Source organism: Pristiophorus japonicus, chromosome 8, assembly GCF_044704955.1.
Source record: "Pristiophorus japonicus isolate sPriJap1 chromosome 8, sPriJap1.hap1, whole genome shotgun sequence".
NCBI lineage: Eukaryota > Metazoa > Chordata > Chondrichthyes > Pristiophoridae > Pristiophorus > Pristiophorus japonicus.
In genome coordinates, this window is record NC_091984.1 from 46638881 (window position 1) to 46663185 (window position 24305).

At 46.0% G+C, this 24305-nt stretch overlaps 1 long non-coding RNA gene across 1 annotated transcript in view; it reads left to right on the forward strand.

The window, feature by feature from the left end:
- Positions 1-24305, forward strand: part of LOC139268501 (uncharacterized) — a 72873-nt gene that overhangs the window by 45028 nt on the left and 3540 nt on the right. Inside the window, exon 2 of the long non-coding RNA XR_011594039.1 lies at positions 7871-7981. This is a non-coding gene — a long non-coding RNA (uncharacterized lncRNA). The remainder of the gene's footprint in view (positions 1-7870; positions 7982-24305) is intronic.

The window sequence follows — 24305 nt, forward strand, 5'->3', positions numbered from 1 at the left end:
AGGTCCCTGGTTTTTTGTTGGACCTCAGCCTTGAGCCTGTAACGTTGCTTTGCAGCTCCTGAGTTGAGTTGTTGCTTGAGGCTCAGAAATGCTCTGCGCTTATGATCTATTAGCTCTTGGATCTCCTGATCATTTTCATCAAACTAGTCCTGGTGTTTTCTGGTTGAGTAACCAAGTGTCTCTTCACAGGCATTGGTTGTAGAGGCCTGAAGGGCAGACCAAGTGCTGTGGGCATTCAGCATCTCAGGGTCATCAAGGCACACCAGATTAGCTGTGAGGCGCTGTCTGTATAGGACTCTCTTAGCTGTGTCTTTAAGTGCCCTCGCATTGACTTTTTTGCGGCACTGCTTCTGCTGTCCCCTCTGCTTTGGGGCTATGTTAATATCGATGATGGATTGTATTAGGCGATGGTCTGTCCAGCAGTCGTCAGCTCCTGTCATGGCGCAGGTGATGCGCACATCCTTGCGATCCCTGGCTCGGACGATGACATAGTCGAGCAGGTGCCATTGGTTGGAGTGAGAGTATTGTCACGATACCTTGTATTTGTCCCTCTGGTGGAACAGGGTGTTGGTGATGAGGAGTTCGTGTTCTAGACATTTTGTCAGGAGTAGGGTACCACTGGAGTTGGCTTTCCCTACCCCTCTCTGCCAATCACGCCTCCCCAGAGGGCTGTGCCTTTGCCGACCTTGGCATTAAAGTCACCCAGGAGGATCAATTTGTCGCCCGTGGGGACGCGGAGCAACACTACAGCAATAAATGTGAAGAGAGATGTTACATATAATTAACATGAGAGTACAGAAGAGTACAGAAGCTGCATGCATAACATTACATAATTCATATAAATTACTTTAAATTACCACTGGTTTACCACTGCTTTACACATTACTCACATGGCGCAACAATGGGATCTGCAACACCATGGGTGGCAGAACGATTATGCCTGTCCACCAAGCTGCGGCACGCTTCTCCAGATCAGTCCGAGGGTGTAGATCAGTAGGCCCTCCTCTGGTCTGCCTCCGCTCTGCCTGATTCTTAGATATCTTCCTTTTTTCCTCTGCAAATGTGACATAAGCTAATTCAATAGGTACTATTATAGAAACACAACAGATGTTGTAATCCACAATTAATCACCCCAAATGCTATTCATCACTAACGTTATATGCTAATATGGTTTGTATCCACAATGGATGCATGGTTATAACATCTACGTTCAGAGAAAATATTTAATAAGATCGTATTTAGGAACTAATGCTTGACACCAAACATCTCGCGTTCAATCTCCAGGAAAGGTCCCATCCCTGGACAGTGCCATTCGGCGTCTGAGGGGAGGGAGGAGGTTTATTGGAATCGATAGAGGTCCCCGAGGGGGAGAAATCAGGACCGCTGTTGAGCTCGGCAATGACGGGACCATAATGGGAGGGGGCACCGTGTCCCTGGGCTGTGCTCAGAAACCTCTGTGTAGGCCGGAGCTAATGTCCCAAAGTGTCCCAAGACAGACTGTGAGCCAGGGCAGTTCTTCCCCAATCCAGGCTGGGTCACTGTGTGAGTGACAGCAGCCGGAGAGACTCACACAGTCTGGGCAAAGCTGACCGGATCCCTCAGTGCTCAGTCGTGCCCCTATCCACCAACCTAACCAAAAAGGAGACAGTGCCCAAGTGAAAGAGTTGCTCACAGCACACAAGCAGCGATATAATTTAATAATTCTCCTTCTAAACTAAAGTGGTAGAAATACTGAGTGTTTGCGGTCTGCCTGTTTCCCATCATTCCTTTGGCCCCAATTTTCGATCAAAGCCTTTAAATAATAATTAATACTGTCGATTAAGTTTAAGGCATTGCAGCAACATTAGACTTAAAGGGCGCAGGTTCCGACCCCAATCCAAATCTTAACAGGGAAGCTACCCAAGATTACCCAGCTTAATTACAATCCGACAGATTTACATTCTAATTAATGAGTCAGTGCATCATTACAATTATAAATTTAATAATTTAATACTTACTCTTACCAATGAAACAAGACTGTTCCAGCGCTTGCGGCACTGGTCTGCCTCTTGCCTATCGTGGGCCACAGCTGACACAACAGCGGAGTTATCGGCCCATATTCTTTGGTAAATCTAGGGGGGGAGGTTTCCCACGCCCACCTCCGGTTAATTAGCCCCATCGAGTCTCCACTTTGTGTACTAAAGCCTCGCTTGCTTCTTCGGTGAAGGCTTTCGCCCTCCTTCTCCCTGCAACCTCCTCCACACTCTCTCCCGACTCCTCGTGGTCCATCTCCATCTTATATGCTTCTCAACTCCTTCAAAAAAATGTCTCCTCAAAAACCTTCCTTCTCTCTCTCCCTCACTTTGCCTTCTGAGCATGCGCAGATGATCCCTGACCTCCCGAATTGCGGGAAAAGTGCTTTGCCTGAAAAAAAACACGCATGCGCAGGACGGCCATTGCTATGGACACCAGTCTTGCACGACTGAATACATCGCTATCGACCATTTCACATCGCTAAGGCTATCACCCAAATTAAAAAGGTGAAACTAACGGTTTTTAAAATGGACGATTTTCCAGCAATCCTGAAAAATAAAAAAAGCACTAAGGCCGGAAATATCGCCCATTTTTGGGTGATAACGATCATAGTTGAAAGTCTAGCCCTATATAGAATAGTAATGAGGTGAGAAAAGAAACAATCAGCTCAATAAAAATTCCCAGCAGGATGATAAGGAAAATTAAAGCCAAGGAACAGGAAATAAGACAGGTGGAGAAAACCAAAGCAAGTTGTTACATAAATAAAACAGTTCCCTGTGTAGTGGTTTTCCTACATTAACGGATTAAATCAAAACATCCTAACAGTCGTCTTTCATATCTGTCCCAGTGCCTTGTCATTCACGCAGACATACAGAAAAATCATAAATACAGGAAAAATAATTTACAGATAAGCTTAATCATTATCTGGGAAAATAAACTCAATATAAAACAACTCCTAATATATTGAAAGTCCTAATGTAATGAAGCTCCTAACTTAACAAACCACTGAATACTGTGCTATTTTGTGGGAAACAAAATTTCACTGTGTGAGGGATCATTCAAGCAAACTCCAGATTATGGCAGCTGCCACAATATTATTTGTCATTTATACATGTGATTGTTTTAATTCATTCTCGGGATATGGGCATCGCTGGAAAAACTGCTGTTTATTGCCCATCCCTAGTTGCCCTTGAGAAGGTAGTGCTGGGCCTTCTTCTTGAAGTGATGCAGTCAGTGTGGTGAAGGTACTCCCACTGTGCTGTTAGGGAGGGATTTCCAGAATTTTGACTCAGTGACGATGAAGAAACATCGATATATGTCCAGGTCAGGATGGTGTGTAGCGTTGAGAGGAACTTGGAGGGTGATGGTGCTTCAATATACCCACTGCCCTTGTCCTTCTAGCTGGTGGATGCCGTGGGATTGGGAGGTGCTGTCGATGAAGCCAGAGTAAGTTGTTACTGTGCATCCTGTGGATAGTAAACACTGTAGCCACATTAAACCGATGGTGGAGCAGGTGGATATTTGTGCTAGTGGATGAAGTGCCAATCAAGCAGATTGCTTTGTTCTGGATGGTACCAAGCTTCTTGAATGTTGTTGGAGCTGCACTCATCCATACAAATGTAGCGCATTCCATCACACTCCTGACTTGTGCCTTGTAGGTACAGAGGCAGAGGTAAGCCAGGAGCAATGTGCCCGTTAAGTTGCCAGCCACTCAATGGTCTGGAGGCTCCGTGCAGCTGAATCACCGGCTTTCAAAGGAAACAGACGCACATGTGCAGAAATTTGAGTTGGCCACCGAGCCCGTTAAAGGGGCCGTGCACCCAAAATAAATGAAAGGAAACATTAGTTAGGAAGTGAGCCATTCACCACACAATACACAGCCTTTGACCTGCTCTAGCAGCCATTGCATTTATGTGGCTGGTCAAGTTGAATTTCTGGTCAATGGTGGCCCCCAGGATATTGATGGTGGGGGATTCGGTGATGGTAATGCTATTGAATGTCAAGGAGAAGTAGTTAGGCTCTCTCTTATTGGAGATGGTCATTGCCTAGCACTTGTGTGGCGCAATTTAACATTAACTATATGACACTTTATCTGTGCTGTGATTGATTTTTAATCACATCATTGAGAAGACCCAATAGATAATTGTGAAATAGACTATTTAAGGAAGATGTCAGTTCATGAAAGTCTCCATAATGGAATGAGAATACTATTTAATAATTATCCAAAATATTTTATTCATACAATGAGTTTACAAATAAAATTAATCCTAGAAACAAATCCTGATTGTCTGCTGGAGGAATATTAAAAGATATTGGGTCGGAATTTGGGGTCGGAGGAGTATCTCCAGGTAAAGCCTCTGTAAGGAAATCTCTTAAAATCAATGAAATGATTCCTCGTGATTCAGGCTCGAGTATATTGTCCAAATGCAAGTTTATTACTCAGACACCAATAGTACAATAAATTCATGGTTATACAATAGACACATACAACCTGGGGTCCTGCAGACCCAAGGTGATCAAGTTTGGCCTCTGCTGGGGTTGGACTTCCGACCATCCTGTGAGCTCTCACTACAAGAAGGCTGCTACCTGTACTTTGTCACCTGTCACATGTTCAAAAACCTCACAGCCATCCTTAAAGTACCCTCCCCCTCAATGTGAGGCATATCACATGATGCCCAGAATGTATATTGAAGTGAACCTTACCAAATCTCTAGACCTGATATAATAGCCTTCTTGATGGTTTAACTGTTAATCAATTTAGGATGCGTTTATTTGTACTGCCAAAATGGCCGCCATGCTCCACCCTTTGTTTCTGATTGGTTCCCTTGGAGGATAAGCCACACCCTGATGTTTCACAGGAATGTGTCACTGGAACCGCCCATCCTAAGGTCTCACTGACTTTGCAAATTGTATCTCGATCCACTTTGACTTCCTGAAGCGACAGAGGATAGAGCTCCCCAGAAGACAGCAAGGGCAAAGTGCTTTACCCCAGTCCAAGTCCTCCCCCAGCCAAAGTGCCTTACCCCAGTCCAAGTGCATCCTTCCCCCAGCCGAAGTGCCTTACCCCAATGCAAATGCATCCTCCTCCGCCCCGTCCCGCACCTCTCCCCCCCATCATAGATGGGGCATTGTGTATGGATTGTTAACAGGTTTATTGGGTATGAAGTGAATAGTGACAGTGTCGTGACTTCTGAATATCATCCACTCCAACAATGTCCCTTGTGCGGGATTGAAAGAACATGATCCATCTTCCCTGAGTTCTCCCTCTCCCCTCCGATCCACCCCCCTCCAATTCCCCCTCCCCCCAGCCTCTCTCTCTCTCCCCCAGTCTCTCCCTCTCTCCCCCCAGTCTCTCTCTCTCTCTCTCTTCACCAGCCTCTCTCTCTCTCTCTCTCTCTCTCCTCCACCCAGCCTCTCTCTCATCATTGCCGCCCCCCCCCTCCGACCGCCGCCTCGGGCCCAGGCTGACCAGGGGGAGAGAGTCGGAGCCTGAGGTCCTGCTTCTCAGCACCATGCGCATGGACTGATCCGGCGAGTTTCTGGATCAAGTTGACCCTATTCTTTAGTTTCTTCCCAAGGTTCTGGAGCTGTTGTCTATATGACAGGGTGCAATCGAGTATGACTCCTAAATAGGTTTACCTCTGTACCACAAAAGGAGACTTTCAAAGCTTGGTTTGCTTGATAGGTGTTGAGGTGGAATGTCGAGGTGACAGTCTTTTGTGGGTTTGGCCGGAGTTGCCATTGGCGGAAGTAGGCCTCCATCATCTGTAAATCACTGATCAGGGTCTCCTCGGTGATGGACAGATTCGTGTTTGCGTGGCCAAGGCAATGTCATTAGCGTATACAAACTTGTGGGACTCAGTTTCAGGCAGATCAACGGTGTAAACGTTGAATAACATGGGTGCCAGGACAGAACCGTGTGGGAGTTTGTTGTTCAAAGTCCTGCATCTGCTCTTCTGGGTGCCAGAGTACACACAGATATGTCGGTTGCTAAGCATGGAGTTGAGAAGATGGATCATTGCTCTGCAGGATAAAATGGTGGAAAGTTTGAAAAGCAATCCATGCTTCCATACTGTGTCATATGCCGCCGTCAGGTCCACAAGTGCTACGGCCATCTTAAGCTGGTGCTGGAAGCCTGCTTTAATGTGCGTTGTTAAAGCTACCACTTGGTTGCAGCAGTTACAGCTGCTCCCGAAGCCCGCTTGCTCCTTAGGGATGGTCGGCTCGATGATGGGGACTGGTCTGTGGAGTAGTAGCCTCTCCAGCATTTGTAACAAGTACACAGTAAGGAGATGGGTGGTAGCTGGAGGCTTCACATGCATTCTTCCCCTGCTTCAGGAGGGCAATTATTTTAGTCTCTCGACAAATAGGTGGAATTTAACCAGTTGCCAGGACCTCAGAGAAGAGGAAGGGATGGATGACAGCTTTCTCGCAGCCCACTCTGTTACGTGATCTTAGATCTTAGATCCCTCATGTCGTCTCAAATGACATCGAACTTGTTAAATCGACCTCCCGGTAACAGTAGCAAACCAAGCAAATCGAACGGCCCTCTCCAAAGAAAACTACATGTAGGCCCAGCCATCCCAATATGCCAACTCAACATCGAAGGCATCTCTCGTTCAAAATACCTCGCAAGGTTACTCAAGGAAAACAGCGTCGATGTTCTGGTGCTTAAAGAAACACACATTGAACACATCCACCAGTTTGACACAAGAGGACGGATCACCGGTTTTGACCTAATCACATTCAGTAACCATCCCAAATATGGCCTGGCGTGTTATGTTCAACAAGGCATTGAAGGCTGAAGATTGAACTTGAGCATACTAATATTGCCGGAGTTTTCACTACAGCAATATGCATAGGAGAGCTAACAATCTCCAATGTCTACAAACCACCACTGGCCCACCTCTCCCTCCTAGTCAACATCCATCCATCCATCTTGGAGACTTTAATAGCCACCGCACAATGTGGGGCTATGCAGACGCCAACTATAATGGAAAGGCAATTGTACAATGGGTTTCACTAGAGAATAAATTCCTCCTTTTTGACGCCAATCATCGAGGTATGTTCCATTCATCAAGGTGGCAGAGATTATAATCCAGACCTATGTTTCTTCTCTAAAGACAGCAAAGGAAACCCAATCGTCACCCCAAAACGGTTCTCGATGACTTCCCCAAAGTCAACACAGGCCCTCAATCATCAACATTGGGATCGAAATTCCTGTCATATAGTTAATGTGAACTTGGCAGACCTAGCAGCAGTGGCACATCAGCATGCCCATTGGTTCTCGGATGCCACCCTGGATGCACTCCTTGAGGCCCTGGAGAGGCGATGGGTAACAACTGAGAGGCCTATGGAGGGAAATCTCACAACAAGTTTCTGCGATTGGCACAATGGCCAGGGCAGCCACTGAATGCCGACAAAAGTAGATGGTGAGGGTGAGTAAATCTGAACCGTCCCTATGCTAAGCTCTGAGCTCAATGTGCACTCTCTGCTCAATGTAGTGTTTCGGCATCCATGCTCTGCATGGCTGAGGTCAGATGCAAGGTTCCCATTTGAAGCTTCACCCACTGCAAGGACCTGCATGCACTGTTAACTCTGCTACTTGGTTTTGCAGACCCATCCCTTATGTTATTAACTCCTCAGTCTTCATATGCGCCTCGAAGACGGTAGCCTCCCCATTACTGTTAGGTCCTGGACCCCTAATTCAAGCATTGCCACAGCAAGTCCACACAGTGAATGGAAGTTACATCGAACTATGAAGACTCTCATACAGCAACATTTACTAAACTATGTAAAGCACTTGGGACACACTGATAGAAAGGCTCTAACTTAAATATTCTCCTTAATTTCAAAGGACAAGCTTGTCCACAACCGCAGGGAGCAGATGCAGACTTCAGGAGGGGACTCTGAACTCCAGGACTTGACTCCATTGGAGGAACGTGTCTTGGCCCCGATGGGCATTCAGGTTGGTGCCATGGCGGTGGGTGAGGCCGACCCCCCTGGGAACAATAACGCTTTGTTGAGTTCCTTTGCAGCATCGGCAGGATACTTAGGAGCATCCGGCAGGATACTTAGGCCTGACACCACAATCCTTCAGCTCTTTCCATGAGACTACCATTCTCGAATGTGTTTGCCGCTTCTGGCCCCATTCTCTGCAGGTAAGCTCTCTTCTCTGGCTTTGTGCTTTCAGATGATGACTCAGATGGCCAGGGGCTTACACGTCAGCCTTCCACTGCTTGTGATGGTGGAGAGGACGAGGAGGTGGAGGACACCCCTCTGGACGTGACAGAGGATCCAGCCTCCTTAGAGTGTGCAGCCAGCAGCATTTTTTCGGAAAGCATGGTCGGGGAGATGGAGGTGGGTGATGCTCCGGGACCCAGTGGCCTGCAGCAACACCATGGGGAAGAGGAGATCAGGGGGCCAGCTCCCCGGAGAATACGTGTGCAACTGAGTGATGCTTAGCAGCACTCTGATGATGAAGCCGACTTAGAGGATCTTGCAAGACCATCATTGCTGATGCACAGCAATCTATTGGGTGTTTTGTAAAGGGTGCCCGAGAGTGTCGATGCACTTGCTTTGAGTGTGGTGGATGCTGCCTCAACGATTGCATTTGTGACTCAGCAGCCCATGGAGCCCAACCTTGGTGGATACCAATGGATGTTGGATGCTTCAAGTGACCATGGGCTCCCAGACATGGTGGCACGGGCTATGGCTGATGTGGCAGTAGCCATTGAGCACCAGGCCAACGCCATGGTAGACCTGCAGACTGTTATGCCATCAGTGCGTATTGGCATCTATCAGCTCTGTGGTGTTGCTGCAGGTGCAGTCTGCTATGATGCAGAGCCAACTTGAATCCATGCAGGCACTGACTGCTGCCATCGTGCCTGGGACCCCATCAGTTGCATGGGGAACTAACGTTGGCAAAGCACGGCAGCAATCTGTGCTCAGCCAGATAGCTCCAGATAGTGAGGTTCTTCCCCGGGGGAGTAGCAATATGTTAGGCCTGCTGGAAGGTGATGTCCTCTCTCAGAACAACATCATTCCACCTTTGCCCCTGCTGCTTTCTGCAACCCATCCACCACAGAACTACCACCCATGCTGAGGTGATGCAGTCCACAGCTGGCTTTTCCAGGGCCTGAGCTGGTGGAGAATGTCCTGCTAGGCCATCAGCTGTGGCAGCGGCACCAACACAGCGACCTTCTATCAGCCTTGCTGCAGGTACTGAGATCCCAGTGAGGAGGAGCAGTAGGCCTGGGAGGGGGGAGAAGGGAAGGGGTAGGAAAGCACTCAGAAAGACCTGTTAGGATGTGTGTGCTAGTGACCAGAGATGGTGACTTTGCTCGAATGTGAACTACTGTGAATAGTTGCAGTTGGATGAGCCAATAAAGAATTGTGTGATGCTGGCCAGAGATTCTGTCCTTGATCTATGATAAAGTAATATAAATAGTTACCCGTGCATGTGGATGATAACATTTCAAGGGGACTGGTTTCAATTATTGTTTGCTGTGGATCATGATGTCCTTTAGTGCTTCTTTACAGCACACTATAGTGTTTTCTGTAAATAAAAATTAGTTTCATTTGTCACAATAGCCACGAAGTATTGGTCAAGTCGCTCCACGAAGGTTTTCCAATCATCTCCCTCCAAAAATTTCTCCAGGATGCCCACAGTTCTCTGCATTGTTGCATTGGGGTTCATCATCTGTATCTCATCGCCAGTTGTTATGTCTTGGATAAAGAGTCAGACTATATACTGCAAGCTCAAAGTAAGTGTGACCGTAGTCCTTTATTACAGATCTCAGAGTGCCTCTCCAGCCTGTGAGGCTTCTTTATATACAGGTGCTCCCAAGGGATTGTGGGATCCCTTGGGACTCCAAAGGATAAGTCCTCTGGTGGTTAGACATGGTAATTACAGGTTTACATACATAACAGTTCCTATCACATAGCAGTAATCGTTGTGAGCTCTTAGAGTGACCATACCAATTTGTACTCAGTTGTGAACACGTGAACACTTGATTAAGACTGTCCAAAAATAGAATTTTGCAGCCAGTGGAGAGAAAGACTTTCAACCCAGTTCATACTTGATTCAAATGAAAGATCTTAAGATGATGAAAAGACATGTGAACCCCATTAAATTTACACTGCAAAAGACATTTGAAACAGATAAGGCACACTTCTGTTTTAAATCCTGTCGCATGTGGATTTACAATTTGGGAAGATCCATTTGCTGCGTTCATAAATAGTCAAGGCTTTTCCAACATCCTTTAATGATGAAATATTCGAACAAACTCTGGATCTCCTCATTTCATTCCAGTGCAAGCTGACTGTGGCAAAGCAAAGACCACATCTAAGTACTGGCTCCATTGCTCCAGTCAGCAAGTCAGCAGTTGCCAATGATTTTCCAGTCTGGAAGTGTGTACTTCCAGAAATTCTCCCTCCGAATCACAACAACTGAGGGCTTTTTTGCTTGCAGAAGACTTCTTGGCAATGTGACTGGGCTTACGTCCCACTTACCAAACACAGGGCTCCTTTTAAATTCTCCTGATATACTGTTTTTCTCTGTCTGAGGGTCTCAATGAAAGAACAAATGTGTGCATTCATAGCCACAAAGCTAAACAACCCCAGCCTGTGCTGAATTACATCATGTCGAGTGGGACTAATAGCTTGAAAGCTTGTGACCCCCTGAGCTTACTGGTGTTATTAAAGAATTAGGGAGACCCTTCCTGTTTCCAACTCACACTCTCATAAATTTGACCTCCTAAATGAGACTGAGTTACATTAAAAGTCTGGAGGATCATTTTGTCGAACACCGTCCCCCTGCCTCCAGCTTTCCTGTGCTATTCCAATCACGAGGTGGGTCAATGTAAATGCTTGTATAATGTAGCCAACATGAATCATTGTTTGCCTCCCACTAAAAGATCCTTGAAAAAGCAACACTTCAAAACTGCATCTCCCACAATGCATACTTTAGGCCGCTCCCTGTTCTGCTGTACTGAAGCACTGTGACGTCAGTGTAGTTGGCTGCACCCAGTGATAAATTGAAATCGTTAACAGCAGTTGGATTTTCGGTTTCTCAGATCGCAGCTTCCTGTGAAGTTCCCATGATAGCACTTTTTTTTGCACCACAGAATAGCACGCATTGTGCAGCAGGCAGGCACTCCCAAGTATATGTGTGTGTGTGTTGGGGAGAAGAGGGAGCTAGCACATTATGGGTCATGCTTATGGGTCAAATCTCCCGCTTAAATGGTTGTTGCTGTTGCTCAAGCTCTTGGGTGGAGGTGCACCTGCTGCTCTCTCGATTTATCTGTCTGTGTGCCTCACGCTGTCTCTCTTTTCCTGTGTGTCTCTCGAGCTCTCTTTGCCTGTCTGCCAGTGGGTGTTTCTCTCTGTTTCTTGCCCTTCATTGTTCTCTCTTTCTCTTTTTTTTGTCAGCAAACAAAGAGAAAGAAAAAGAGCGTGCAAGAGCACCCGTGCACACAAGTGAACAGGATCATTGTAAATTTTCACTATTTTTGGAAAGACTTATAGCATAAGAACACTGCAAAGTAAAATGTGGTCAGTACTTCACAGAAAGTATTTGGTAGCACTTAATACACTCTGCACATCCGTATTGGACACACTGCTAAGTGGTTGTGACATACTAGAATGTGGACAAACCTGTACAAAAACACAAAGGAGTTCTTTTATTGATTTCATAAAGCCCCTTGTAAAATCAGTCCAAGGGTGATAATTGTGCTGGCAGACCTCCTAAATGAGGCTGTGTTACATTAAAAGTCTGGAGGATCATTTTGTAGAACACTTACTGGATAAACGAATACCTCATGACCCTTCGGCTCACTCTAACCCGGAACCAGTCTGCTGCGGTCATCAGTGCATATGCCCCAAACCTGGAAGCTATGGACAAGGCCAAAGATGAATTCTACTCCAGCCTTGAACAGTCCCTGTCCCAAGTCCCAACGGATGACAAGCTGATTCTCCTTGGCAACCTTAATGCCAGAGTTGGAAAGGGCACAGACCTCTGGAGAGATGTGATTGGCAGGGAAGGGGTAGGGAAAACCAATCCAATGATATCCTCCTCCTGACGAAATGTTTAGAACATGGTCTTGTCATAACCAACACCTTGTTTTGTCAGAAAGACAAGTACAAGGCCTCATGGCAACACCCTTGTTCCAGGCACTGGTATCTGCTAGATTACGTCATTGTCCGATGGAGGGACCGCAAGGGTATCCAGGTCACTCGCGACATGACAGGGGTTAACGACTGCTGGACTGACCACCAGTGTAGCCTCGAAACGGCGGGGGCAACAGAAATGTTGCCGCAGAAAACTCAACACTGAAGCACTCAAAGACCCTGTGGAGAAAGACCTATTCAGCCAACGCCTTACAATCAACCTGACGACTTCCAATGAATCGGAGCCACAGAGTGTCTGTAGCGCATGGTATGCCCTCAAATCCACCTGTGAAGAGACTCTTGGTTATTCTACCAGAAAACATCGACTGGTTCGATGAGAACGACCAGGAATTCCAGGAGCTAATAAATCGCAAACTCAAGGCATTCTTGAACTGGAAACAACATCACAACTTGACTGAAAGAAAGCAGATCTACAGACAACTGAAGGCCGAGGTGCAACAAAAAACTCGGGACCTAACGAACAGATGGTGAGTGGAAAAAGCACAGGAGATCCATCAACTAGCCGACAACCATGATGTGCGTGGATTTTTTTTAGCAGTCAAGACCACCTACGGTCCAAGCACTCAAGGGCCTATTCCACTGAAAGCTAAGAACGGAGAGGTGCTCATCAAGGATAGAAAGGCAGTCCATGCCCACTGGAAGGAGCACTTCGAAGATCTCCTTAACCATGACTCTGTCTTTGACGTGAGCGTCCTTGACCCCATCCCACAGCATGCCACCCACCACCACCTCAGTACAATCCCAGCCCCGGCATGAGGTTGAAAAGGCCAACCGTCAACTGAAAAACAACAAGGCCTCAGAAGCAGATGGAATCCCCGCCGAAGTACTGAAGCATGGCGGAGAAGTACTCTTGGCGTGTATCCATGACCTCATTTCCCTTATCTGGAAGGAGCGAGCATGCTAGGGGATTTCAGAGATGCTGTAATCATGACCATCTTCAAGAAAGGTGACAAGTCTGATTGCGGTAATTATAGTGGAGTTTCCGTGGTGTCTGCTGCAGGGAAAATTATCGCAAGAATCCTCCTCAATCGTCTCCTCCCAGTGGGTGAAGAGCTCCTCCCACAGTTGCAATGCGGATTCCGTCCACTAAGGGGCACAATGGACATGATCTTCACCGCACGACAAATCCAAGGAAAATGTAGTGAGCAACATCAACCTCTGTACATGGCTTTCTTTGTGTCCTCACAAAGGCCTTCGACTGAGAGGGATTATGCAGCATCCTTCTCAAATTCGGCTGTCCTCAAAAACTTGGCACCATCCTCCGTTTGCTTCATGATGACATGCAAGCTGTGATTCTTACCAACAGATCCACCACAGACCCAATACACGTGCAGACTGGTGTCATTGTACCAATGCCCTTCTCAATCTTCCTCACTGCAATGCTTCATCTCACCTTTAAATAGCTCCAGATCCAAGGTTGTTCCAACGTCCGTCATTGAATTATAGTATGCAGACGAAGCTTACGTTTGTGCACACTCAGAAGCCGAACTCCAAACCATCGTTGAACCTTCACTGAAGCGTACGAGAGTCTGGGCCTTACATTACGCATCCGTAAGACAAAGGTTCTCTACCAACCTGCCCCTGCTGCACAGTACTGCTCCTAGATTATCAAGATCCACAACAAGTCCTTGGACAACTTCCTATACCTTGGGAGCCTACTATACGCGAGGACAGACATCGATGATGAAGTCCAACACTGCCTTCAGTGTGCCAATGCAGTCATCGGTCACCTGAGGAAGTGAGTGTTCGAAGCCCAGGATCTCAAACCCAGCACCAAGCTCATGGTCTACAGAGCAGTAGTGATACCTGCCCTCCTATAAGCTTCAGAGACATGGACTATGTACATTAGGCACCTCAAAGCACTTATATAGTGCCTTTCATAGCCTCAGAATGTCCCAAAGTGCTTTACAGCCAATAAAATACTTTTCAAATGTAGTCACTGTTGTAATGTTGGAAACGTGACAGTATATTTGTGCACAGCAAGGTCTCACAAAAAGCAATGTGAAAATGTCCAGATAATCTTTTTTTTTTTAGTGATGTTGGTTGAGGGATAAATATTGGCCAGGATACCAGGGAGAACTCGCCTGCTCTTCTTCGAAATCATGCCATGGGATCTTTTATGCCCACTTGTGAGGGCAGACGGGACCTCGGGTTAATGTCTCATCCAAAAGACGGCACCTCCGGCAGCACAGCAGTCCCTCAGTACTGCACTGGAGTATCAGCCTCAATCTGTAGCATCAGGAGCAGAATGAGCATACTTCATGGAGCTAGCAGAGAAGAGTTTCAAGAGCAATGTGGCCCCTTTAACTAAAGTCAAGTGCTGCAAGAATTTTGAGAGGGATAAAAAAAGATAGGGATCAAAATAAGGAATTTCTGTGTGATTGGAGAGGAAACATTTTGTTCACTGATTAATTGACTATAAAATATAATCAACTGCAGCTGCAATCAATTCATTAGGATCAAAGAAGCCTTTATTATAGATTTCAGGATATAACATGGCCTCCTTAGACTAAGCCACAGGTGATCCAAAGCCTAATGACCAAGTCTTTCATTTGTTATCCAATTTAAACTCCATGTCTGACACATGTAGCTGGTTCATACTTGTTCAAAGCTCAAAGGACAGTCCTGGAGTTTAAATATTTGTTCCATAAACACTTATAATTGCTTTATTATATATATTAAGTGATCTCCTGATTAGGAGATTAGTTAAGATATATATTACAAAAACAAAATACTGCAGATGCTGGAATTTGGAATAAAAACAGAAAATGCTTGAAATCTGACAGAGTTATCAACCCGAAACATTAACTCTGCTTTCTCTCCACTGATGCTGCCTGACCCGATAAGTTATATATTAGTTGCTCACTGAAAAAATTGAAAAAAACTAATTTGTACATAATTACAAAATTCCATGATTAAAAATATGCATTTAGATTTTGTACTGGCATTGGTCATGGAAGATTGGAGGATGTTGTTGGATCAGGACAGGAGGATTATATGGTGCACTGGAGAATGTATGTTGTTGTATTATATATTTAAAAATGTTGAGAAAAAAAGGCTAAGAATAAAGAATGTAAAGTAGGAAAAAAGGTAGAGAGAAATTATCAATTTTAACTACTTTCACCGGTCAATGGAAAGGGAAATCGGGCAGGGTGTAAAACAGGCACCGACCCAGCCAGTTAAAACTGACCACTGGATAAAAACTGAAAGGAAATTAATTAAATTTATTGAAAAATAAGATGAAATGGTACATTGAAAAGTTTGTGTTTGACTGAAGATATTACAGGTATAACAATATTTACGGAATCTTACATTTGTCAGTTTGTGTGAGGGGGGTGGGTATGCTGTTTATGTCAGTGTGTGAGCCATGAGGTAAACAAGTCAGGTTATTGTTTCTGTGGAAGACTTGCTTTCAAAGGAGATGGGGTCATGTTGAAGTTTGCCACGTTGGTACACAATTGGATGTGCAATGGACAGAGGGAAAGATTGATGAAATTGGGTTGAGTTATTGAGGGGTTGTAAAATGTTAGGTAGAAAGGAGGGGAAACGAATGGAGTTGCAGAGAGGTTGAAGATGGCAAATGTGAGAGGTGGGTGGCAACAAGTGGGTGATAAAGTGGTGGGGAGCAGTTACAGGTTGGAGGAGGAAAGTTAAAGGTTTCAGAGAACTTGATGATGGTGGCTGGTAAGCAAGAAATAAGTTGATGTGATGAGGAAAGAGCCACAATGAGGGAATTAGGGTGGTTATGTTGGAGAGAAGAGATATAAGTGTATTATTATATTTCTTGTATGCATTTTTGTAGAGGCGTAGGGATTTTGGAATATTTGGGGGGGGTTTGCAAGAATTTGGGAGGGTTGTTTACAGGTGTGGGAGAAGTAAGTCATGTGTTTTGGGGTATGGGAAGATGAAGTGTGGAGATCACACAGTATGAGAGTAAAAGATGATGATGCTGCTAAGGTGTGTGGCAGTGTTGATAGCACGGTGCCGGAGTGTTAAAGAAATAGGGCTAGAAATTTGCCAGCCTGTCAATATTTGTTTTTTAACATCATTTTTGTTAAAAAAAAGAATTAAAATGTTGCCATTTTTTAACGGGGTAAATTTGGCCCAAAAATATGCTTGTCGATAAAAATCGGCTTTGCTTGGAAAACGCCATCCTTGCTAACTTTACCATGAGGCTGATATCACCAAAAATACAGGGGAGAAAACACACAAAAAAAATTTAAAAATAAAGAAATGAAAAATCAGAAACCATTATCAATACTCTTAAGTAATCAATCGCTGAAAAAAAATGTTTTTAAAAAGCTTCAACTTACCTTTTTTGCAGGTCTTCCTACTTACTGATGTTTCTGAGGCTCCAATGCTTGCTTTTCTCGTGCGTTGTTTTTGTTATGTATACACACCTTGTAACCAGCATTCTACCACCACCAGAGGGCACATCTGTTGGAGTTCCAAGGAATCCCAGCATGGGAGCACTGCATATAAGCAGGCCTCCCATGCTGTGCCAGCACACTGGAATCAGAATAAAGAGACTAAGGTCACACTTACTCAAGTCTACAGTACTCAGTCACATTGCTTTATTTGAGACATAACAGTTTTTTGACCCGGGTACTGGTTCTCCAAACGGCCAAATTTAGGCGATCCTATTTTTTACGTATGGCGATTCACCTTTTGCCGATATTTTGAAACCGCCATTCTTAATCTTTGGGGAATTTTATTAGCTTTCTTTTAATGACAAAAAAACACTTCTTTCGCAAAAATATCATGTTAAAACGTGCGTTAGGCTGGCTAATTTCTAGCCCACAGAGTTGGATTGCAAGAGTAATGGAGATATTATCTGGATGTAGGCGTAGTAGGGCTTGAGAGGAATGGGGAGAATTTGTGAAAATTGGGGCATCCCAGGCCCTCAAAGAGGGAGGTGCTCTGAGATGCGGGGGTTGGCCCTAGCGTTTGGGAGCAGTGGGTAGCGTACTTAAGGATGTGGCCTTGGAAATAGCGGATGCATTGACAGTCATTTTCCAACATTCCGTAGACTCTGGATCAGTTCCTATGGAGTGGAGGGTAGCCAATGTAACCCCACTTTTAAAAAAGGAGGGAGAGAGAAAACAGGGAATTATAGACTGGTCAGCCTGACATCGGTAGTGGGTAAAATGATGGAATCAATTATTAAGGATGTCATAGCAGCACATTTGGAAAGAGGTAACATGATAGGTCCAAGTCAGCATGGATTTGTGAAAGGGAAGTCATGCTTGACAAATCTTCTGGAATTTTTTGAGGATGTTTCCAGTAGAGTGGGCAAGGGAGAACCAGTTGATGTGGTGTATTTGGACTTTCAGAAGGCTTTTGACAAGGTCCCACACAAGAGATTATTGTGCAAATTTAAAGCACATGGGATTAGGGGTAGTGTGCTGACATGGATTGAGAACTGGTTTGCAGACAGGAAGCAAAGAGTAGGAGTAAATGGGTACATTTCAGAATGGCAGGCAGTGACTAGTGGGGTACCGCAAGGTTCTGTGCTGGGGCCCCAGCTGTTTACATTGTACATTAATGATTTAGACGAGGGGATTAAATGTAGTATCTCCAAATTTGCGGATGACACTAAGTTGGGTGGCAGTGTGAGCTGCGAGGAGGATGCTCTGAGGCTGCAGAGTGACTTGGATAGGTTAGGTGAGTGGGCAAATGCATGGCAAATGAAGTATAATGTGGATAAATGTGAGGTTATCCACTTTGGTGGTAAAAACAGAGAGACAGACTATTATCTGAATGGTGACAGATTAGGAAAAGGGGAAGTGCAACGAGACCTGGGTGTCATGGTACATCAGTCATTGAAGGTTGGCATGCAGGTGCAGCAGGCGGTTAAGAAAGCAAATGGCATGTTGGCCTTCATAGCGAGGGAATTTGAGTACAGGGGCATGGAGGTGCTACCACAGTTGTACAGGAACTTGGTGAGGCCACACCTGGAGTATTGTATACAGTTTTCGTCTCCTAACTTGAAGGACATTCTTGCTATTGAGGGAGTGCAGCGAAGGTTCACCAGACTGATTCCCGGGATGGCGGGACTGACATATCAAGAAAGACTGAATCAACTGGGCTTGTATTCACTGGAGTTCAGAAGAATGAGAGGGGATCTCATAGAAACGTTTAAAATTCTGACGGGTTTAGACAGGGTAGAGGCAGGAAGAATGTTCCCAATGTTGGGGAAGTCCAGAACCAGGGGTCACAGTCTAAGGATAAGGGGTAAGCCATTTAGGACCGAGATGAGGAGAAACTTCTTCACCCAGAGAGTGGTGAACCTGTGGAATTCTCTACTACAGAAAGTTGTTGAGGCCAATTCACTAAATACATTCAAGAAGGAGTTAGATGTAGTCCTTACTACTAGGGGGATCAAGGGGTATGGCGAGAAAGCAGGAATGGTGTACTGAAGTTTCATGTTCAGCCATGAACTCATTGAATGGCAGTGCAGGCTCGAAGGGCCGAATGGCCTACTCCTGCCCCTATTTTCTATGTTTCTATGTTTCTATACTATTGCGTGGTAGAACGGAGAGGTAGGTGCTGCATTTGGGAGCTTCAGGGGGAAGAAAGTCTTGCTGTCTGGGTGTACTGGAGTATGGGTCATGGGGTGAGCGGACGCAGGTAGGATAGTCCAGCATATGTTTGGATTGGGAACAGTCACAGGTGAGAGAAGAGGTTCTTGGGTTGAGGGTAGGGGAGGTCAGTGCTGGGCAGTGGGAGTATTGGGGAGAGAGAGGTCAGCTTTCAGGGTTGTGGAGGACCTAGAAGAGGAAGGGTCTAAGAGAACTGTAAGGTATGACCTCAGATCATGGAGTAGGATGCTGAGGTTCTACATCTCACAGAACTAAGAGGGACAGAGATGAATTGCATTGAGAAAGATGGTGGCTCGCTATTTCTTCCTTAATGATAGCTTCAAGTGGGGAAAATGCTTGAAGCTATCATTGAGGAAGAAATAGCAGGACATCTAGATAGGAATAGTGCAATCAAGCAGACGCAACATGGATTCATGAAGGGGAAATCATGTTTAACTAATTTACTGGACTTCTTTGAGGATATAACGAGCATGGTGGATAGAGGTGTACTGATGGATGTGGTGTATTTAGATTTCCAAAAGGCATTCATTAAGGTGCTACACAAAAGGTTACTGCAGAAGATAAAGGTACGCGGAGTCAGAGGAAATGTATTAGCATGGATCGAGAATTGGCTGGCTAACAGAAAGCAGAGAGTCAGGATAAATGGGTCCTTTTCGGGTTGGAAATCGGTGGTTAGTGGTGTGCCACAGGGATCGGTGCTGGGACCACAACTGTTTACAATATACATAGATGACCTGGAAGAGGGGACAGAGTGTAGTGTAACAAATTTTGCAGATGACACAAAGATTAATGGGAAAGCGGGTTGTGTAGAGGACACAGAGAGGCTGCAAAGGAATTTAGATAGGTTAAGCGAATGGGCTAAGGTTTGGCAGATGGAATACAATTTTGGAAAATGTGAGGTCATCCACCTTGAAAAAAAAACCAGTAAAAGGGAATATTATTTGAATGGGGAGAAATTACAACATGCTGCAGTGCAGAGGGACCTGGGGGTCCTTGTGCACGAATCCCAAAAAGTTAGCTTGCAGGTGCAGCAGGTAATCAGGAAGGCGAATGGAATGTTGGTTTTCATTGCGAGAGGGATGGAGTACAAAAGCAGGGAGGTCCTGTTGCAACTGTACAGGGTATTGGTGAGTCTGCACCTGGAGTACTGCATGCAGTTTTGGTCACCTTACTTAAGGAAGGATATACTAGCTTTGGAGGGGGTACAGAGACGATTCACTAGGCTGATTCCGGAGATGAGGGGGTTACCTTATGATGATAGATTGAGTAGACTGGGTCTTTACTCGTTGGAATTCAGAAGGATGAGGGGTGATCTTACAGAAACATTGAAAATAATGAAAGGGATAGACAAGATAGAGGCAGAGAGGGTGTTTCCACTGGTAGGGGAGACTAGAACTAGGGGGCACAGCCTCAAAATACGGGGGAGCCAATTTAAAACCGAGTTGAGAAGGAATTTCTTCTCCCAGAGGGTTGTGAATCTGTGGAATTCTCTGCCCAAGGAAGCAGTTGAGGCTAGCTCATTGAATGTATTCAAATCACAGATAGATAGATTTTTAACCAATAAGGGAATTAAGGGTTATGGGGAGCGAGCGGGTAAGTGGAGCTAAGTCCACGGCCAGATCAGCCATGATCTTGTTGAATGGCGGAGCAGGCTCAACGGGCTAGATGGCCTACTCCTGTTCCTAATTTTTATGTCGGGACAACCTCTTCCTGGTCCTTTTTGGGGCTATTAGTTCTGGTCATTGTGAGTGTTGATACAAGTGAGCCTTGCTGCCCAGAGCCCAGGAAGCAGTCCCCCCAACCCATGTCATCATGACCCGAAGAGCAGCTTTAAATTGTTTGAAGCTTTTATTGTGCTTTTATTTTGTTTGCCAACTGTGTCGATTATAAAATGGTATTTACTGTGTCATACTTATATGCACATTTTTTACATTCAAATTATTGTACTGCAAATTAGCTGATATTCAAATTCTTCTACTTAATTTCTTCAAGTTCAATGCAAATTTCCCCTAGCGAATTGCCATTCACTCATGAATTTGTTAGAAAGGATAGCCAAGCAAATCAATCCAAAAAAATTCCAAGTCCTTTTGTCAGCATTTCTGGGGGCCAAAATTGCCCACTGCCAGAAACAAGGCACACCTACCATTTTCGATGTGTTCTGGCCGTCCCAATGCATGGGATGGCGTAACTGTCAAAATTCAGCACTTTGGGGATTTTTTTCAAGCGGGCCTCATCATAGGGGTGGGGGTGCGGTGGGGCGGGGGTGGAGTGGCTGTCACTAGCGGGGCGGGGCGGAGTATCCAAGACTGTCAATCATCAGCACCGTGCTGATGACATCATCGCACTGGCATGTCACAATGTCTCTCCCCTTCACTTTAGTGGCACATACTGGGCCACCAGGGAGGGTTTCAGCCAGCAAAGCGGTCGGGGGAACCGACCTGTGGCGGGGCCGCTCCCACGGGGCAATTTTCAAAAGGTTAATTTCTCGAGGGGCAATTTCGTGAGGGGGTTTCTGCCAGTCGGTGTGCAGTCAGCACGTGCATGCCACCACAGGAAAATGGGCGGAGTGGTCCCGGACACCGCTCCAAAACTGAGGAAGGTCAATTTCCAAAATGGCGGCCCACCCACGGAGACTCGGCGGCCATTCGGTGCAGCCCCGTTGTCGCCACTTTCAGGCGGCCAGAGGCCTTACCGGAAGGGACAATTTCCGCCCCCTAATGTCTAAAATAAGGTTTTAAACTTAATAGTAACATTAAAACATTGCACATTTCACAATAACAGCTTTAATTGTTTCAATATGTTCTTTAAGCTGCTGCTTGTTTCACAATCCTGCCATTAAAGTTTCTCATTATATCCTCAATTCATTATCCTTTTACGCGGGGGCCTCCTATCAACACGAGCAGGCATCGACGATGAGATCCAACAGCATCTCCAGTGCGCCAGTGCAGCCTTCGGCCGCCTGAGGAAAAGAGTGTTTGAAGACCAGGCCCTCAAAACTGCCACCAAGCTCATGGTCTACAGGGCTGTAGTAATACCTGCTCTCCTGTATGGCTCAGATACATGGACCATGTACAGTAGACACCTCAAGTTGCTGGAGAAATATCACCAACAATGTCTCCGCAAGATCCTACAATCCCCTGGGAGGACAGGCGCACCAACATCAGTGTCCTCGTCCAGGCTAACATCTCCAGCATTGAAGCACTGACCACACTTGATCAGCTCCGCTGGGCAGGCCACATAGTCCGCATGCCAGACATGAGACTCCCAAAGCAAGTGCTCTACTCGGAGCTCCTTCATGGAAAACGAGCCAAAGGTGGGCAGCAGAAACGCTACAAGGACACCCTTAAAGCCTCCCTGATAAAGTAGAACATCCCCACTGACACCTGGGGGTCCCTGGTCCAAGATCGCCTTAAGTGAAGGAAGTGCATCCGAGAGGGTGCTGAGCACCTTGAGTCTCAACACCGAGAGCATGCAGAAATCAAGCGCAGACAGCGGAAAGAGGGTGTGGCAAACCAGTCCCACCCACCCCTTCCCTCATTGACTATCAGTCCCACCTGTGACAGAGTCTGTGGCTCTCGTATTGGACTGTTCAGCCACCAAAGAACTCACTTCAGGAGTGGAAGCAAGTCTTCCTCAATTCCGAGGGACTGCCTATGATGATGATCCTTTTACTAACCTTCTACACAATTTTTTGTCTCTCCTTTACCAACATGGCTAAACTGTATCTTCAATTACTCAGAATTCCACTTCTCCTCAACTCAAAGATCTTTCCCCTAGACCCTCAGATTCCTCCTCAGGATCACCTCTCTCCCCATCCCAAAGTCCCCATTACTCACCATTATTCCAAAGTTCCTCTCCAATTGCTCCCAGGCACAATATCTGCTTCCTCAATACTCCATCACCCTAGGAACCTCTCCATGTCTCAAATCTTGGTATTCCCCTCTCACTGCTCCCAAGAACTGACTCCTCGCACTGCCAGGCCCTATGACATGACTTCCCATTCTTGCAGATCCCAGGAATTCCATCCCATTGCTCCCCTATCCCAGAAATCCCACCTAAAGCTTCCATGCCCTGAGAATCCTCATCCCATACCTCCCCACAGTGCTCCCAGAACTCAGCAACCTAACCCCCTGGCTAATATTTCCACATCCCCATCCTCTGAAACTCCCGCACTACATAAGCTCAGCACCCTTACTGCTGTACTGCCAAGCTCCAGTATTCCCAAACTAGATCTGACAAAGTCAGCACCAAGCCCTAGTAACCTAAGCCCTGGACTTCCTCCAAAACTGCCAAACCCACAACTTCCTCAACCCTCTCCTCTCAACACACTCCTCACTGCTACTACACACTGGTACCTACTTGCAATGTACCATCTTGCTATTTCTTGCCTTCACAAAGAAGCAATTAAAAAGAGTACACAGATAAAGCAACAACAATAATAATATCAAGGCCACTGATTTATAATTTTCACAGAAAAATGGATAGAATTGTAGAATTTTATCCACACAATAGTAAAAATGACACTTAATTTATTCAGTCATGCCTTTGATAATACTACATACCATAACACCAATTTTTATAAACCAATATAGCCTCCAACTCACTGTGAACACCATAGATAGTGAATGCTTTCCAGCACATTCCCGATATCACACTTCATTATAGCTGCAAAACAATATTTAAAATATGGTGGGTGACACACTTCCTGATCAGAATCCGTCGGCGCACGCCACCCACCATATTAGACACTTTTGTACCAGTTTTACACCTGTAAAATGGGCGCATCATTATCCATTGTCTCGGCCTCTGTTTCTCATGTGTCTTAGCTTCTTTGAGATTTCTTATCATGCCTCCTGTTGTCTCATGCTAATATAATTCCTGTAATTTAACAATGTCATGTTCAGCTACACTATCCCCCAGTTTTGATGAAGGGTGTACATCTCAAACATCAGTTTGTCCATTCTCTGCCAGACCTGCTGAGGGTTTGCAGCCTTCTTGATTTTAACAGGGCGATAAGGACATTTTGCCCTGAGGCAGGCAGCAGAAGCAACCCGGCCTGGACTACCCCCGGGATGGCAGCGGTGTAAACGGGTGTGCGCCGCGCCCTGTAGCTTTCACCCCGGGTGGCGGCGCACATGGCGATGATGTAATTGCCGTGCGCGCCGACCCCTTGTCGCCCCGAGCCATCCCCTTTACAACCCCACAGGGGGAAATTGGCCGGCGGGAGCGAGGTTGGTGTGGGGCGATGCCACTGACAGCTTTGCAGGCCGGAAAGCTGTGGTGGCTGGGATGCCCCGGCCGCCCTTACAGGGGAGGGCTTGCAACGTGGCTCCCATCTTTTTTCTGTCGGCCGATTTTACAGTTGGCCTGACAATGGCGGCTGCCAGTGGCCCAGTGGGCACCAGGAAAGCAGCTGCAGAGTTCACAGAGGCCCTCCCCTTTAAAAGAAGGTGAGGGACGTTGTAATGCGTTAGCACGGCGCTGAGCGTCGTGCCACGA